This window comes from Pelobates fuscus, chromosome 3 (assembly GCF_036172605.1).
Source record: "Pelobates fuscus isolate aPelFus1 chromosome 3, aPelFus1.pri, whole genome shotgun sequence".
NCBI classification, from domain to species: Eukaryota; Metazoa; Chordata; class Amphibia; order Anura; family Pelobatidae; genus Pelobates; species Pelobates fuscus.
In genome coordinates this window covers 271149404-271166844 of record NC_086319.1, presented here as the reverse complement: position 1 = coordinate 271166844, position 17441 = coordinate 271149404, and positions in this window count along the sequence as shown.

The window sequence follows — 17441 nt, the reverse complement described above, 5'->3', positions numbered from 1 at the left end:
GTACCCTATGTGCTGGAATTCCGAGACCGCTTGGTGGCGCTAACCCAGACTGTACGTACCAACCTCCAAGCGGCTCAGCAAAGACAGCGCAGATGGTATGATAGGGGGGCCAGGGACCGCAGATTTCAGGTCAGGCAGAAGGTGCTAGTCCTACGACCCGTCCCTACTGACAAGCTGCAGGCCTCCTGGCAGGGCCCATGCAAGGTGGTGGAGCAAATCTGCGATACCACCTATATAATTGGCCCATGCGCTGGGGCAGGGGGCAGACGCATGCTCCATGTGAACATGCTGGAGCCCTACCACGAGCGCACAGAGGAGGTGACCGCAATATGTGCCTCTGCCGCAGAGGACACGGATAACCTGCCACTACCAGACCTTCTCGCCAGAGAAACCCAAAAAGAGGATCTAGACCGCGGTGCGCGCTGTGAAGCCAGCCCACGCTACAAGACAGCCTAAATCGTGGGTGTCCATTGAAGATAAAAGTATGTCCATTCGGGGGCGGGGCCTGACCTCGGAGCAGAGCAGCCGCATGGTTCCACAGCTCCTGCTCCCGAGGGTGATTTTTACCCATCAACCGGCTGAAATACGCTCCCACGAGCACAAAACCGGCTACCGGGAGCCAGGTGATGGCATAAGCTACCGACCTACCAAACTAGGCTGATTCCTTGCTGACCCATGCCACGCGGCCCCTGCGGCCTACAAGCCTGATCAGCGAGGGAGAGGAGGCCGCTCCCCCGCCGCTGCAATTGACGTAGACTCCCGAGAAGGGCACCCGTTCCCCCCCCTCAGACCGGTGGGGGTTATCCCGGTCCAAGCAGAGACAAACCTCAACTCCCTGCACAGAGTAGCCTGGCTGAAGCAGCACCCACGCGGCTCAAGATGGCGGCCAACTACCCAGTCACGAAGCATGATACAGGGGTACTCGCCCCAGACTGGGAAACCAGATTCCTGGAAAAGTTCAACGACATCTGCCAGCGGTTTTGGAGGAGAGTGGAGGCACGGAAGCAGCAGCCGACCATAGTCGCCCTTGAATCACACCCGACAGGCGGAGCTCTGGCGCGGTGACCTACTCCCAAACTGAGGATCAAGCGGCCCCAAACACAAGCCTACAGACCGCGTAAGAGAAGGAACTGCCGCCACCCGAGATCACGGTACTTCCACCTTACAGCGCCAAGCCGGCGGACCCCTCCTCACCAAGCACGGGACCCCTACACGACCCAGGCTGGTAAGGGTGAGAGGGCATGGAATAACCTAAGACCCACTGGGACTGTCAACAACACCCCTTCCCACTGCCTACTACCGCCATACCTAAGGGTAACCATGCCTCCTCCTGTAGGAATCGGCTAAAGCACCCGGCAGCCAGACGGCAGGAACTCCACAGACTTACCGGTCTCCCGAGACAATACACTGCCAGCTCTACACGCTGGGTCGAACTATGACTCCAACTCTCATGACTCTTAACAAGTGGCCAACACACAGAGTATTGGTTGCCCCCTAGCCCCACAGGGTTGCCCCCTACAGAGTTGTCTATAATACCCTATGTTTTCCCCTACCTAGAGTAACTACTGGCAATCCATGTACCACCTTATCTAACCTACCTGCTTAGCCTAGTCTGCTACCTATGTTATATTGCTATTTGTCTCATCTAACTCCTGACAGCCAGGTCTACCATGCCGTCCATGGCAAGCGCATAGGTTGTAGCTCTCTTTACAGCTTCATAGTTCCCGTATAACAAGCGCTGCCTCTTATTCGCCTTACCAATGTATGACTAGCCGCATGCACCTGATATGCTTGCAGGACCGATATTCTATGTTATTTACTTATAAGCTACTAAACTCATGTTTAAATGCCTCATGTTATTATAAAATGTGCGATGCTACCCGATATGCCACAATACCACTAATAATTGTTGTAACTAAGCTTGTAGACGCTGTTGTGGCTAGACAAGCCTGTATTGTTGATTCAAGCACAATAAAAATAAAGAATTAAAAAAAAAAGAGGATCTAGCCGCAGTACACTTAGGGGAGCGCTTGAATTCACAGGAGAAAACCCAGGCCCCAAGTTTAATTAGGGAAAAGGGAGCCACCTTTTCCAACCTTCCTGGGTATACACCATTAGCCACCCACCGGGTGGAAACCCCAGGCCAAACACCCCTCCGTCAACCTCCTTACCGCATTCCAGAAGCAGTAAAAGAGCATATGCGCAAGGAGATTGACAAAATGTTTCAATTAGGAGTTATCGAGCATTCGGATAGCCCATGGGCGTCCCCAGTAGTACTAGTGCCGAAGCGGGACGGAACGACCCGCTTCTGCGTAGATTAAAGAAGGCTCAATGATAAAACTGTATCAGACGCCTACCCAATGCCGCGGATAGATGAGCTGTTAGACAAGATGGCCAGAGGCCAATATCTAACCACGATCGACCTGTGCAAAGAGTATTGGCAAATTCCTTTTAGCCGAGGACGCCATCCCTAAGTCGGCGTTTGTCACTCCGTTTGGCCTGTACCAGTTTAAGGCCATGCCATTCAGAATGAAAAATGCCCCTGCCACCTTCCAGAGGATGGTGGACCGACTATTAGATGGGTTTCATGAATACGCGTGCGCCTATTTGGACGACATAGCGATTTTTAGCTATTCCTGGACCGACCATCTGAGCCATGTAGGAGCCGTCTTAGACCGTATCAGGGAGGCAGGGTTTACCCTTAAACCCAGTAAGTGCCATATAGGGATGGCCGAAGTCCAATACTTAGGACACCGAGTAGGCAGTGGCTAACAGAAGCCAGAACTGGCCAAGATAGAGGCCGTAGCCAAATGGCCAACCCCCAACACTAAAACCCAGGTACTAGCATTCTTAGGTACCGCAGGGTATTATCGAAAATTCGTACCCAATTACAGTACCCTGGCAAAACCCCTCAGCGAGAACCCGCAAGAACCTCCCTAAGTTAGTAGTATGGGCCCCAGAGTGTGAACAGGCATTCCAACTACTGAAAACTGTTCTTGTTAATGCACCTGTCCTTGCTGCTCCTGATCCAACTAAACGCTTTCTCGTTCATACAGATGCTTCTATGTTTGGATTGGGAGCAGTACTGAGCCAAGTCGGAGCAGATGGCGGCGAGCATCCTGTAGCTTACTTAAGCAGAAAACTTTTACCCCGAGAAGTAAGCTACGCCGCCATCGAAAAGGAATGCCTTGCCGTGGTGTGGGCCCTCAAGAAACTGCAGCCATATTTATATGGACAAACATTTTCGCTACTCATAGATCACAACCCGTTGGTCTGGGCTGAACCGGGTGTCAGGAGACAATGCCAGGCTGCTGCGCTGGAGTTTGGCGCTGCAGCCATTTGACTTTACAATCCAGTACTGCCCGGGAAAGCTAAATGGCAATGCCGACGGGTTATCCAGACAAACTGAACTTGAAAAGTGATCTGTGGGTACTCCTCTGGACATCCCCAAGCCGATCCGTTGGGATCAGACTTTGTATGCCGGCTTGGTTCTGGGGGAGCATTGTGGCAAATTCAGCCACTCAGAAACTGTAAATTGTGATTTAAACAGACTAATGTAATGTTCTTGCTATGTTCTGTATTTTACCATGTATGCGGCATTCGTGTGTTTCAAACACACGAATACCGCTAATGTTAAATCTACATCTACACGAACAGTGTACTCCCGCACTGTTCGTGAGTTAAGCAAAGTACCTAGTAAATGGGAGACCACCCATAGACGGTCGTGTGTCTCCAATTAGGTACTTTGCAACATTGTAGCGAAGCTAATTGCGGTTTGTTACGGGTGGCCGCCATTCGTGTACCGACCACGAGGCGACGGCCATCTTTGTTCGCGGAAAGCCAGCGGGGTTTTGTCGTCGAGTGCCTGGAACTAAAATCGGCTACTCAGCAACACAAGCCCCGCTGGACTTCCAAGCCGTTCGGGAGTTTACCGTTTTCGGTAGTTTTATTCCCTCAACTCAGGCAATCGTTTAAACGAATTGAGCCTGATAAGGGAAACTGAACGGCGTTCGGTCAATTGTGCTGGGATCTGGGCGCAAGTTCACTTAACTGTGCGTCTAGGTCCCAGCTATGTAATGAGGGGTTAAAAAGCTGTATATCAGGTTATGGATTTTAATGTAAAAACTGTATTCCTCTGTACCAAGGGATACTCCCATTAGCAATGCATGCTGGGATAAGTATCTCCTTGGTACAGCAATGTATGCTGGGTAAAAGATGTGTAAAACCCAGTCCCCCATGTAGTCCCCTACTGGACAAACCCTGCATTGGGACTTGGGAAACCCTGTATATCTGTAACCACATCAATACTGTGCCTGTAATTAAAAACCTCAGTTGACCTCCAAGCTATGTGTCGTCTAGTTCTTGGGAGGAAGGGATTGTAACTACGCTACCTGCATTTTGCCTGTTTTGGGATTGACCTATCCTGTCTACCAGCGGAGATACCATGGATAATAATACTACTCCGTTACAGACTTACTCACCCTGTTGTCTGCATGCCTAAGCTGAGAGTCTCCCGGGGAACTGTATGTACCAGCCACGCAGGCAGAGGATCACACGCCGCAAGCGGCACCCCTCACTTCAAACCTCTACTCGTCCCAGACAGGGGGGATGCTAAGACCAAAGGAACATCTTAGCCCATGCTCCAGTGCTGCCGACTTCCACACAGGCCTGGGACTGGCGGAGAGCCCTGACCAGCAGTGATTACACCGATTTACCCATGGACTACACTCAGATCAAGACACCGCTACATTACCTCCATGCAGGTCCTAGTTATAGCCCAGCAATGGGAATCGGGTGATAGAGACTCTTGTTAGCTATTTGCCCACTGTTCTTATTATTTTCAACACACTGTCTAATGTTTTTAGTCACTTCATACAGGGCATTATTGCTAGGATGCACAGTCACAGTGGAATCTTTTTTTATTTTAGTATTTCGTATCACTATTGGTTAAAGCTGGCTGAGAAGCCTTACTATTATAGTGACCCTATAGCGATTAAACCAATGCCTTTCATGTAATCAATACTAAATAAGTTAAAGGAAAACTCCAGTGCCAGGAAAACAATCCGCTTTCCTGGCACTGGAGGTTCTCTCTCCGTCCCAACCCCCAATCCCCAGTAAAAAAAAACTTCAGTCACTTCATGTCCCTCGTCGCTGCCTCCTCCTCCGCGCCGCTCCTCCTACTGATCCCGCCCACCGGCCGAGGAGACCTAATGCGCATGCGCCGCAATGCCGTGCATGCACATTAGCGCTCCCCATAGGAAAGCATTGAAAAAGATTTCCAATGCTTTCCTATGAGGAAATGAGCGATGCTGGAGGTCCTCACACATGGTAATATCAAATTCCATCTTAGGATAATAAACCCACAATTATGGCGCAAGATGTAAAACACTATCAGACAATATTGTGATGATTTACAATGAGCTGTACAAGTGAGAGTCATGATGAATGATGTGTAGATAAGCAGAAATCACCGTTAATTAATGTAATGATCTGAAAATATCAAAGTGCTCTGTGCAAAAAGGCACTTAGAAAAATATGTAAAATATATCTCTCATGCTAGCGACTAGGTGACCATTGGCGTCATGTCTGGATGAGCACTGCGATTGCAAATAATGAAAAAAATATTCTGAAGACCAAAGGTATCTACTTAATGGAAAAATTGACTGTGAAAGTTTAAAACCCTGAAGCCAAATTCAAAAAGGTGTGGCAACCCTGGGCGGACTACTGCAATAGTTTACAGGGTTTCTCATAACGGAAGTAGCTGCGGTGTAATGGTGGTGACGAACAGGGCTAGGCCCACTGCAGGGAGGGGAGAAACCACCCCTTCCATAACCATTCCTAATCCCCCCCCCCCATTTCCCTTTCCTTATTCTGTTATTTTTGTTTTTTAATTTCTAATCCATATTAGAAAATAGAAGAGGGTAGTGAATCAATAACGCTGATATTAAACGGACAATGTGTTACACACTGTGTTATACTACTGACACTTAATCAAATGTCATTATAGCTAACGTATGCTTCTTATTCTGTAAATGACTCCATATTTGCTCCATCAAAATAAAGAATATATATTTTTTAAATATAAATATAATAGCTGTTACCACACTAGTGTAAGTATCTCTGAAACATATCACACGTTTCTCATCATGCAAAGTGTACAAATCAACTAAGTGGCAAAAAAAAACGCCAGCAGTCAATGCAGTGAAGGGCTAGAAACACACACTTACCCCTATATAAACACAGGGGTGTATTAGGTAAAGTGGTACAATAATGGAAGATTCATAACATATTAAATATTATTGATATATATATTATATTACACTGTTATAATTCTCCCATGCAATGTATGATAGATAGCTGTCTTTTCTGAAAAATCATGACAGTTGTAAATATATTTTAGAAATATTATTATATTGAATTACAGGGTTTTTTTTTTTTCTAAAGTGAAGAAAGAGGTTGGCCCTTTCTCATAATATTTCTAGATATGGTTTCACTATATAAGAATATTTTGTATGTTTATACATACGCTTAAGTTCTGAGATTTATACAATATGGCCGTGCTGGAACAGAGGTGAAGATTCATTAAAGTGCTCGGTTCTGAAAAGTGGCATAAAGTACTGACAGTGGGGTAATCGCCATGACTACCAATAGAAACCAACAGGCACATTCCACACCTGGTTTCTTCATTTTTACATCACTTCATAGAATGAAACAGTTTGATACATCTCTCCCAGTGAGAACAGGATTACCTAGTAGACCACCAAGATGGACGCCTAGGGCCTAGGCTCAGACAGAGGCCTGGAGCACCGGTTCAGAGCTTGAGCTGGCAGAGAGATCAAAAATACTCTTCTCCATTCACAATCTATCTGCAAGCTATGGTCACCCTAAGAGGGGCTTCAGCTCCGAACACCTATAGAGCACAACTGCAAACACATCATCCTCAGCGCTTAGCTGTGCGCCTTTATCGGGCCTAGAGTGTAGATTTGTTCTTGAAATAATCCGACTATAAACATAGCTAATTGCTGTGAATTTGCGATTTAGGTGAGATGGATATGCCTCTCTCTACTCTGAGATTCCAGCCCATGCCCTGTCTAAATTGAACTGACAAGTATGTAATAGTTGCAGTATGCTATATACAGTGTAACACTAAAATAACTTGACTAATTGCATAATATGTTTTATTATAGGGACATATTGAGCTTCTGTAACATTTTCCTTTCCCTGGAGGTTAACAATGATAGATTTAGTTTGCTACCTTTTGAAGGATAGCTACATTTATAGGGGTATGTGACCTAAATGTTGCCTAATTTTATTAAAGACACGGAGGCTCCTATTATGCTTCTCTTTCTTTAATTCTCCCTCAGCAGCGAAGAGAGATATATGCAAAAGAGAGAAAAAACAATATAACATTAGCATATTGACAGTGCTATCATTGGTATCCACCCCCTTCACTCCATGCTTCTTCCTCTTTCTTCGCTGCTCCCTCAGACCAGATAAGTACACTCTCCTTTTACCAATAGTGTGCTCTGGTGGGATTGTATTGTGTTTTCATTATTTGTTCTGTTTATTTACTCTTATTATTGGGATGTTCTTTATTATTTACTCCCTTCCCACTGCATTTGATTACCTATCTGTTTTTACTGTGCATTACTTTTTTGTGTGACCGATTTTTATGCCCCCAGATTTTTCCCTTTGGGCATTTCTGTTTCCCTCCCCTCCCTCTTCCTCGGGTTGGGTGCTCTCTTACCCGGTCACACTCTGCCGGGTATCGTCGGCGGGGGTCGTCCAGCACCCCCGCGGAGTTTCCCGACACTTATTTCTATACCGCCGGCGGACCTACTTTCGGCCGCACTGCGTTTTCAGTTTACTTTCAGTTTCGCTGCTCGCGAGCGGCGCGCATGCGCGGTGACTCTCGGCGGCCATTTTATTTGTTTCTTGTCGCCTATTAAGGCGGTGGCCATTTTAAAGTACTGGTACATCGTGGGATTTCCTCTAACACGATCGGAGACTCTATATTTTCTCTCTCCAGACAGGTATAGTTAAATTATAGCAGATAATACTTCAAAAGCTATCCTCCATCTCCCTGTACCTTTTCCTCATCCTGTACCTGGGTTAATCAATCCTCATACTCTGTCTTTTTCAATTTGTTGTTTTCTTACTTGCACTCAGTTATCTACCATGCAGTCTGGTGAGAATTTCTCTGGCAAACTTAGTCCCTCTATGGCCCCTACTAGCCCTGACCCCCAGGCTGACCCTGGGCTCATGGGCTCTGAAGCCCAAACCCTTCTTGACACCACCATGTCCAACTCTATTTCTAAAGCCACATCAGCCATGGGTGCTATGTCCTCTACCATTTTGAACTCCATTACACAGGCAAGTCCACCCTCAAGCTACCCCTGCCTTGACCCCTACCCCTCCTGAAGGGACACTACCAGGGCGCAAAGCGCTAGGCAAGCGCAAACACTCTCAAGACCTCCCCCCCCATGCAGGTTAACCCTGCTCTGATGGACCTGCCTCAGGCTGTCCATGATGGTGCGCAACAACCGCGCAATAGAGCTTCTGAGTGAGCTATGGCCACCAGAGACTGGAAACGGGCAAGAGCCCAGGATATACTGTCTGACTCAGACGAGGAGGGTCAGACGTCTCGTACTCTGATCCGTACGAGGACGAGCTATCGGAGGGCGAGAGCCTCCAGGGAAAACAATTCCCTTCGGCACCGACACGTGCCTCGACACAATCAGGGGCGCTCGGGGCAGAAGCAGCCCGCGACTCTAAAGATATACCATTATTTGACCCTGATAACATGAGGCACCCACGCTCTGCTGAGTGGGAACCCTCTGAACACATCGCCCAATACTTGGCCCTCAGGGTACGTAAGTCCCTCTCCCAAGAGGGCCGTAATAAGTTGAGAGCGGAATGCCCCCGACCCATAATACCAGATGCTGTGATGCTGTGTGGCAAAAACCCCAGAAGTGGACCTTCAGATAGCCCAGTTTCTAGCCAAAACCGGCTGGAAACCTAAGACTAGACTATTCCCTCTGCAACTGTCAGGACAAGTTCCTAGACACACTGGGTCCCGTCACTAAGCTGTATGAACTGCTGGAAGCAGCTCAGTCGGGTGAGGCACCATTGGATTTTGACTTGGCGTTTGGCTGGCTCCAACGCTTGGTCTGCATGATCGGCAACGTCAATACAGCTATGTCAATGGAACGCAGGAAAGCTATCCTGCTGAAGATTGAACCCAAACTGGCTAGCATGGCCTCCTCTGAACCAGGGGCCTCGGCTAAGGGTCTATTATTCGGCGAGTCCTATGTCAAAACCTTCACGGCTCTGGATAAAGCCCAATCGTCCATTAAAAGAGTCTTCAACCAACAGGTTTTCGGTGGGGCCGGTAGAGGTAGGAGCCGTCTACCCGGCCGCAATCCCCAAGGTTTCTCCAGACCGGGCAGAGGCTCCTTCAACACTCAGAGGCAAAACAGGAATGTTTCTACACTCCATTCTTCCCCTCTCGAGGAAGACCTTGGAATGCCCGCGGCGGCAGAGGAACAACACCAGGAAAATGCCCTTATGGTGAGTACAAATTTTACCCAATTTTCCCATATAAATGTGGGGGGCAGATTGGCTTTGTTCTCTCAGACTTGGGCCACAATCACATCTGACAGCTGGGTGTTACAGACTATAGAGGTTACCACCTAGAACTGACGGGTCTTCCCTTTCAGGATTCCCTTCCACGTGTGCCACACATGCCAAAGTCTCACCACGACCTCATCTCCACGGAGATCGAGGTCCTGCGAAACAAAAATGCTATAGAGGAATCCCTCTAGTTACCCCAGGTTTTGTGAGCAACCTATTTTTAGTGCCGAAGAAAGGCGGGGGTGTCCGCCCGGTTATCAACCTAAGACCCCTCAATGCCTTCATCCAATATCGGCATTTCAAAATGGAGGGCATACACTGCCTCTGAGACCTCCTCCTCCCGGGAGACTGGATGGTGATACTCGATCTACAAGATGCGTATCTCACGATCCCGATAACACAGACTCACAGGAATCTACTACAATTCCAGTGGGGCACAAGGAAATGGCATTTCTGCTGCCTTTCCTTTCGGTCTATCCTCTGCTCTCTGGTGCTTCACGAAAGTGTTGAAACCAGTGGTCGCATTCCTCAGATTACACGGAATTCGTCTTATTATCTACCTGGACAATATCCTCATACTATCAGGGACACGATCCCTTCTGTTGTCGCACCTGTCGTGGACCCTTCATCTCCTACAGAACCTCGGTTTCCTGGTGAACTGGGAGAAATCGGTGCTACAACCCTCTCAACGGATGGAATTCCTAGGATTCATCCAACAAATTCTGTGCCTCCCGGCGGACAAGATGTCCAACATCAAAAAGGAGATAAGGAGGTTAATGAACCACCCAGACATTTCTCTGATACAACTGGCTCGGGTAATCGGCTTACTAGCGGCCTCCATCCAGGCGATCTTCCCGGGACCACTTCACTATCGGGCGTTGCAATGTCTGAAAGCATCTTGCCTAAGGAACGGTCAGTCGTACGAGACCAACGTCACTTTGGATGAAGAATCCAAGGAGGAGCTGAACTGGTGGTTAACCCACATGGAAGCGTGGAATGGACGGGCGATTTTCGGTTCCACTCCAGATATAGTAATAGAGTCGGACGCAAGCTTACATGGCAGTTGCGCGCGCTGCGGCTCCATATCCACAGGAGGCAGATGGTCAGTAAACGAATCGTTTCTACACATAAACTCACTGGAACTACTGGCGGCCTCGTTTGCCATCCGCAGCCTCTCACCCAGGGGCATTTCTTGCTCGATTCCCCTCAAGTTGGACAACATCTCGGCGGTCAGGTACATAAACCATCTAGGAGGTACCAAATCACGCATCTTGGCGGTTTTGGCTCGAGACTTCTGGCATTTTTGTTTACGAAACAATGTATCGGTGACCGCGGAACACATACCAGGCCTAGACAATTACACCGCGGACTGGAACACCCGATACCTGAGGGATTTAGGGGATTGGAGACTTCAACCGAAGGTATTCTCCAAGATCGCACAACTATGGGGACCCTTGAGTGTGGATCTCTTTGCGTCCAGACTGAACACACAACTTCCTCAATTTTTCAGCTGGCGACCGGACCCGGAGGCCTTGGCAACAGATGCCTTTCTTCAGGACTGGACCGGAGACGAGCATACGCCTTCCCTCCGTTCAACCTGATTGCCCGGACTCTGGCGCACATTCAACGCTACAGGACCACATTGTTCTTGATAACACCATGCTGGAGATCTCAACCTTGGTTCCCTCACCTTCTGGAAATGGTGATCGATTTCCCACAGTTACTGCCGAATCACACCTCCCTGTTAACCAACCCGGATGGGGAGAACCACAACCTGATAGAACGGGGAATCCTCCGGCTCATGGCATGGCTCCTTTCCGGGGACCCTGGGAAATCACAGAAGTTTCGAGAACAACTACCCAACTCTTGGCGAACGCCTGGGAACCAGGAACACGGCGCACATATGCTGCGGCATGGAGAGCTTGGTCCGATTGGTGCCTGGAGAAATCAGTGGATCCCGTATCAGCAAGACGGTACTAGACTTCCTCACACAACTATTCGAATCGGGCAAAGCTTTCCGTACAGTCAACATCTACAGATCAGCTATCTTAGCAGGTCATGATACTGTGGATGGAATTCCTCTTGGACAGAACCCCTTGGTCTGTCGCCTACTCAAAGGTGTACGTTTCTCACGCCCACCAAAATCCAGATATGGATCCTTTTGGGATGTCAACATAGTGTTAAAATTCCTAGAGGAATGGCCTGACAACACGGCACTGTCACTTAAACAATTGTCGGCAAAATTACTTATGATATTCTGTTTACTATCCTGTAAACGAGTGTCAGATATAAGGGCTTTGGACTGGCAAGCCTGTATGTTCCCTCCGGAAGGAGTGTCGTTTGATATTTCATGGAGAACGAAATCGGCAACTAAGCAAGTCTTCTACCCGCGACTTCCAAATCAACCAAATCTGTGCCTGATACTGTGCTTAAAAGAATATGAATCCCGTACTTCTCCCCTACGATCATCAAACGACGGTCCTTTGTTTATTTCACTGAAGAAACCGCACCTTCCAGTAACTACCCTACTCTCGCTCATTGGGCCAAATGGTTATTAGCTTCGGCCGGGGTAGACGTCACAATCTTTTCAGACCACTCGGTCAGAGGCGCTATGGCTTCTAAAGCATTGACAATAGGATGTTGATTGGAAGACATCCTGAAAGCCGCAGACTAGTCTACGGAATCCACATTCCGGAATTTCTATTTTAAACCAATCCAACATTTCTCGGAAAGAGTGATAGCTCAGCTTTGAAAGAGCATAATAGGAGCCTCCGTGTCTTTAATGAAATTCCTAGATTTTACTATTAACATGACGTAAAGTCATGATTTTATTAAAGACACGGAGGCGAGTATTATTCCCTCCCGCCCTCCCTGGATGGAGGGATTGAATTTCACATGGGTATTAACCACGGATTGGGTGTGTCTTTATGATCAGGTTACCATATTAGAATGTTTCCCGTACGTCACACAGGTAAGTGACTATAATTTGATGTAAGTAGACATATCTTAATTATAAATATCGTATGTTCTGACAGCATGACAACAATTTGTCCATACTAAGTTAAAAACCTATGTTGAAGTATATGATACAACCAGTTACCAACCAAATATTACCATACTTTCTCCTCTCATTTTAGCCTGAATAATTCTATCAAGGTGTTGAAGTTTCGAAGGAAGGTTCTACAGTCCATCCATAAAGAATGGACATTTGTCTATCGCCCACCGTTCCTGTTCGGGCCAAGTTTATCGTTTTGGTTATTGATCTGGTCTTGGGATCACTACAGAAAGAGGAAGAAGCATGGAGTGCTACACCTTAAATACTAAGGGGGTTGATACCAATGATAGCACTGTCAATATGCTAATGTTATATATTTTTTTCTCTCGTTTGCATATATCTCTCTTCGCTGCTGAGGGAGAATTAAAGAAAGAGAAGCATAATACTCGCCTCCATGTCTTTAATAAAATCATGACTTTACGTCATGTTAATAGTAAAATCTAGGAAATACTCCTTATATTTATCCTGTGATTCATGTCTGTCCAAGTGGTACAACATATTGTTATTGTCAATATAGGGCAACTATTATCCTACCTAAACAGAACAAATTCATGAGATTGTTATGTTATTTGAAGGATCCTGTTAGTAAACCATAAGATGAGCCTAGTGGCGAAATGCGCTCGTCAGGGGCTCTGTGGCGACCTGCAGATATACTAATATAACCGACTGAACGAACCGGCAGTTTAATATATCTCTACCTTATGAAAAGGACCCACTTTGTAAAATTGTATTGGTTTAGGAAGAATTTTTAGGGATTCTGTAGCCTTAGCAATAGGTGCCCTCGAAGGCACAAAAAGAGGTTCCAGGGTAGGCAGTTGTTAGTACAAGGGTGAGAATAGTTGCTACTTAGAAAGGAAGACAATCATAAGAATATTACTGCAACTGACTCCATGTCATCTGTCCAGAATCAAGATATCGACTGAATGTAGAGCCTGAACAGGATTTGGGGAATTAAGGACCATAAACATTTAGTCGATAATCCCCTTTTCTTTCCTTTACCCATGACCTTGTTTGATCCTTTTATATTATTTAATTTTTTTTCATTCATTATTGGTGCAATTGTTATAACTTAGGTATTTGGTGTTTCTTTGTATTTTAATATTACCAATAAAAGGTACATTTTAGTCATGTGTGATTTTTGTAATCATTACCAATACCTCACAGAACACTCCAATTTCTGTTTTCATAGAAACATTGAAGAAAAAAAAAGAGCACAAACATACTGCTGAGTTTATTAGCCGTAAAATACACAACAATTTGGGAGAGGTATGGTATTTGCGTTGATGTCTAATAATGCAGGTAATATTAAAGCAGTATAAAAGTATCTACATAATGCTGCAATAAGATGTGCACGTCATGAGCTCAGAAACTGGAGCCCTCCAATCCATTTATAGGAAAGCAAAATAATGTGCAGAACATGCATAAATAAAAAAATAAAATGAGGCTTATGTTGTGGCTATGATCTTCAAGAATAAGCAAAGATAAAATAATTATTGCCTTCTTAATATGTCACAATGTATCAAACAATGGGAAAGTTTAGTTTGTGAAAACAATGCCACGCATAGCCATTATTGCAGGTCTTGAGAAAGAAAAAAACAGAATTCTAGAATAAAGTGGTAAATTGACACTTTTAAATAGTTAACATTTCCTTTTGTCTTTTTAAAAAAAAAAACTTAATGGGCACTTATTTTCAAAATGACAGTGGTCTACTAAACATTAGGCACCGCAAAGGATAGTGTTAACTAAACAGGGCGGGGGTAGAACATGTTCTACATGTCACGGGCAAATTGTATACCTTGCCCACGGATGTCCCCATTTTACTCTCTTTGTTATTGCATTGCAGGAGGTGCACATGCTTCCTGTTCAATAGTAAAAAGCTTTCAAGCAACAAAAAATGTTTTGATGAAAACATTACTTTCACTTTGGGTATGAAAAGTAGATATTGAAAATATTTTCTACGCAAGGAATGCATAAAGTTTTCTACATATCTGTCATTTGCATGTGGTTTGTTTTATCACAAACAAAATAGCTCACTAATGTAACAATGCAGTAGCATGTACCCAACGTGAGATCTGCAATGAGAGTTAAATATGTATATGGAAGTGTGCAAAAGCAGTCTCTCTCATTTTAAATCAACACAAATTTAATTTTTTGTGTGTCTGGTGCTGCTTTCGCATTTAACGGTTTCTAGGACATAGTTGAACAAAAGGCTACAAGGAGACTGAAGAAATGACCAGGGATGCACTCTGCTGGTTAAACAACCAGTTTATTGAAGAAAACCACAATTACAATGCAATAGAAAAATCACTCAAAATCCACAATCACCAACTTAGAAGTAATGTTGCATTTCAAATAAACACACACACGCAAAATACAACTTGTATATAAATGGTATGTTACTTACTGCAGGAACTCTTCTTATTCAAATTAAAACAACGATAAAAAGCATGTTGCATTAGAATATACATGTCCTTTTTTTTTTTTTTTTATAACTTGACAAAATATACAGGTATGCAATTACCACACATTAAATGTAGTGAGATTAAAAAAAAAGAAAAAAAAAAATACCACAACATTGTTGTTTTTTATTTTTTATTTTGGTCTAACATTCAATTGTTAATTCACTACATTTTACAGATTAGAGAATAAATTCCAATATATTTGAGGTCTCTTTGCTCTCTCCTCCAATAGGTTCAGTGACATGATTTTGTGAGGGCCATCTAGATATGTACCTCTGAGCAGGTGTAATAGAAAATTAGTCTTGCCACTTTCTGCTCATACCAGAGTATATGTAGAGTACATATGCATTATCCTTTTTTAATATGCTACCATGAGAAAAAAATAAAAAGATTTAAAGCAGAGACCTCTGCATGTAATTAATTTCTTTCATTTTATGTTCGGAATATGTGTGTTTCCATGCACAGACAGTCATGTGAGAAACACTTATGAATAAATGATTATAGAAGTATTAAGGATATGCATGTTTTGGCTAATATCACCCTTGACATAAGGCAGAAGTGTCCAAAATGTTATATCATCATAAATACTACTTTTATTATGCTTTGCCAGCCTAAATGTTCTACAAAATATAGAGATCTACCACTTGGAAATCCTTGCACTAAATTATATCAGTAACATGGTCCATTGGAAAATACTATATATATATATATATATATATATATATATATATATATACACACATACACACACACACACGGTTATTCACTAAAGTGAAAATTAAGAGTGCATATCAACATTTTAGGCCTTGCTAGTCAAAATGGAAGCATAGGTGACAGAATATTTGTTAGTTCAGCTATTTGGCTTTAATTTAAAACCCTGCTAGGGAGACCTGCAAATGCTAAAGTAGCTTCGCGGAAAAACACCTGACTTGCAAATTTCCATAATTTCCAGTTTCATAAATAAAACACTAATATTTGTATTATTTGATTATACAAAAGTGAGTTGGGTAAAACCTAACCCTCATGGACATTTTGGCAGGTTTTTGGATATTTAAGGAGATTTCTTATGCAAACTGCAGATGAGTATCTGACAAAGCTGATGATATGTTGCTGAACCCCACCACATAAAACAGTGCTAGACACTGTAGCACTGAGAGGGAATATATGGAATCTACTAGTCAGGAGTGAACCACAGGAGAGACAACCTGCCTTTCTTATTCTTACTGAAATGTGACTACATCTGTACCATTCTACTCAATATGGTACTACTAGCTGCCTTCCTAGTTAATGTTTTGCTCATTAAAGAGTACATTGCGAATTGACAACCAAACAAGCTATGCTTTTGGCTTCCAAATGCGTAATCATTCTTGCTTTAATTTTACAATACATGTTGCATATTCAACTCAAACTCACTATTTAGTGAATAAAGCCCCATTTAGGTGAAATGAAGAAATGTGCATTTCCAAACTGGGGCACTAGTTGGCAGTCCTCTGTTAAAAGTAGAAGCTGTTTAGAAAATCTTAATCTAAAACTCATGTAGCGGAGTGTATATTCCCAATCAGAATAATGCTAGTCCCCCCACTGTGACAGCAATAACCTTCTATACCCACACCAAAAGTGTAGAATTACTAGAACATGTGACTAATGTCAAATGGTCTTTGATAAAAGCATCTCTTTTATTAGGCCACATTAAAATCAGCATAGACAACTTACAAAGGTACCACTTACAGTTAACACCTGTAATAGCACACACAGACTTCTACATTTAGCACTTTCTTCAATCGAGATGGTAAAGATCTCACACTCCCCAAGCTGTTATGTCAGACAGCTCACTGTTACCAGTACCAGCATTTGCTTCACTATACTAGAAAGCCATATGACAATTTTTAAAATGGAACTAATTACACACACACATATATATATATATATATATATATATATATATATATATATATATATATATATATATATATACACATACACACACACACATAAATTAAAAATCTCTTTCTGTATCTGTTGGGTTTATTCACTAAGCTGTGAGCTGACAAACCTCAGGTCAAAATAGTCAAGTTGGGAGCAATTTTCAGGTCTGCCCTTTCGGTTTAAACATGGGTTTAGGTCACTAAACTCATCCTCTAGTGAATAATCCTTTGGATCATAAATACGTAACCGTAGGTAACCACATAACCAGGTTAACTAAAACAGAAATAATGTTGTGCATCATCTTTTTGTAAACATGACTAAGGAGGAAAAAAAAAATAATGATAATAAAAAAAAAAAAAAAAAAAAAT